Raw genomic sequence first — 2,514 nt, 5'->3', positions numbered from 1 at the left:
ATCATTAACATTACGATTATTATCATAAACACTACTATAAATATCTGTACCACTACTCATTCAGTCTATAGCAACATTACCTTACTTTACTGTCTGTACCTCTGTGTGTATATTGTGTAGGCTGTTCCCCCCCACCATCCCTCCCTTTCCCTCTCTCTCCCTCTCTCTCTCTCTCTCTCTCTCTCTCTCTCTCACCCAACCGGTCGAGGCAGATGGCCGCCCACCCTGAGCCATGGTTCTGCTCGAGGTGTCTGCCTCTTAAAATTAAGTTTTTCCTTGCCTCTGTCGCCTAGTTCTTGCTCTTGGTAGGAATTGTTGGATTTCTGTAAAAAAAACATCACAGAGTATGGTCTAGACCTGCTATTTTATGAAAAGCGCTATGAGATAACTGTTGTTGTGATTTTGTGCTATATAAATAAAATTGAATTGAAAATGGACTTGAATTAGGTCAGAGGTCGCAAGCCACATCAGGTGTCATGAATGTATGCTAATAATAACTAATTATACTAAAGTATCTGATAACACCTCCTTACAATGATCTACAGTTATACCTCTACAATACCACAAATACAATTAACGCCATTCAAGATTATTTTGAATTGTGTGACTGCTCTTGAGCATTGGCTGGATTGTATTGTTTGTCTGCCAGCATGCCTGTTGGCAAGAGTTGTATTACTCTCATTTTTTGTTGACAGTTTAGAAAGACTTTGTGCCTTTGTGAGGATGTTGCTGAGACCTAATTTAAGGTCTGAGGATACAAATTCTGGCTGACTGTCACTCTCCCTCGCTGCCATGGCTACCAGCCATGCTGCTACAGGACACCCGGTCAGCTCGCTCAGACCTGACGAGCGAAGCGGTCAGACTGGTGGGTGATATCTGCATGGCTTTTCAACGATAGTGACTACTGAGGAACACTGAGGGGCTAACACAGCGTGGTGGCTTTATTTCTGCTGGACAGGTAATCTGGCTTTTATCAATTTGATTACTTGATATATATTTGATTTGGTTACTTTCATCGTTAGCATACAGCTAACTGTTGCTACGAGTGCAGGCTGGTGTACGAGCCAGAGTTGAGATGATGAATTATATCTAGCTGTAGGTGAGCTGGAAAACAGCAGCGCGAACTGTATTTTCCGACGCTAACATTAGGTAAGACAATGAAAGTGTAGACTGCGCCGGTTTAGTTATTCACCATATAGGTTTATTGTTATACTATGTTTACACCTAACTTTACGTTATCTTTACCTTGTATCTAATCTGTTTGTGTGATTATCTTGTGTCTGCAGATGTTTGACTGTATGTTACTTTTACAAATGCGGTGATGTAGCTGTGTTTGTAGTTATGAGAAAGACATTTCAACCTTAGTATACATAAACAATGATGGCTAAAGGTCCCCAAGTATCTGTGTTTCTGGAATATAAGCTACCTATAATATAGTTTGACATTGTTCATAGCTAAACCTACTGTGTGAAAACCTTTAACTGTAATTGCTGCTGTTATGCCATTATTATTATTATTTTACCAGAAGTTAAAAAAAGTCCTGTATGTTTTATTTCTACTCTGCCCTCAGGTCACCTGCAGATTTGAAATTTTTCATAGCCCTGTACTTCTCACCAGTATACGCTGATTGGACCATGCTGGTTGGCCTGGATTACAACCACCATGTCCACAGTCCAGCCAGGAGAAAAGCTGATGACACAGTTCAGTATGTTGCATTATGAGTACTCTTGTGCATTTTACTCAATACAATTATAAGTGATGAGTCAAAAAATATTAAACAGTATGAGGAATACAGATAGATGGTGCTGATTTATTGTTTTGATTGCATTTTATGTGGAAATGCTAATTGCTCTGTTAGAGAATAATGTCAGGTATTACAAACTTTTCACTAAGCTGATCCTCCTTTCTGTATTATCAGGTACAGCAAGGTGTACAACAAAAAGTCCAGAAAGTGGAGCTTGACATCGCAGACTGCCATCCTCCTCCTCCTCCTCCGACGGTTGTCTACTACTGAGGAGATGCCTAGAAGCAGAACCAGGAGACCTGATTATCCCCGTTAACATGGGGTTCAGTCAGGTGTCCCTGCCCCAACTGCGTTTCTAGATACAGCAAAAATATAAATCAAAAAGTAATATGATTGGTTTTGAAATGTGGTAATCATGTAATCATCTCCACAGCAGCGATATGATGCTACATGCAAGTCTGAACCGTCTTCATAATCAGTCAGGACACCTCTGGACACACCTTGTCGATTCCTGTATATACTTATTTTGAATGATGTTTAAAATGATTATTTGTGATATAGATTGTAGTTTTAGTAGTATTTATTAACAATAAACAAGTGTTATACCACATTTGGATGTCATTATTGGAGATATAAGACATAAATGTAGTTGTTTGATCGTTAATGTTGCAAGTGTAAAGAAAAGGCATTAATCATTTTCAATGTTTTATTTAAAAAAGAATGAAAATATTCACAACAGGGAAAAATATACTTTGTATTTTCTCTACCCT

At 38.7% G+C, this 2,514-nt stretch overlaps 1 long non-coding RNA gene across 1 annotated transcript; it reads left to right on the top strand.

The window, feature by feature from the left end:
* Window positions 1-208: 208 nt before the first annotated feature.
* On the top strand, window positions 209-2,254 carry LOC119914847. The gene is made up of 3 exons (XR_005446851.1): window positions 209-958; window positions 1,571-1,705; window positions 1,919-2,254. It is a non-coding gene; the product is annotated as an uncharacterized LOC119914847 (long non-coding RNA).
* Window positions 2,255-2,514: the final 260 nt, after the last annotated feature.

Source organism: Micropterus salmoides, unplaced genomic scaffold, assembly GCF_014851395.1.
Source record: "Micropterus salmoides isolate LMB-PRFRI ecotype aquatic unplaced genomic scaffold, ASM1485139v1 Ms_hic_scaffold_20, whole genome shotgun sequence".
Lineage (NCBI taxonomy): Eukaryota > Metazoa > Chordata > Actinopteri > Centrarchiformes > Centrarchidae > Micropterus > Micropterus salmoides.
This window is presented reverse-complemented; position numbering and strand designations above follow the sequence as displayed.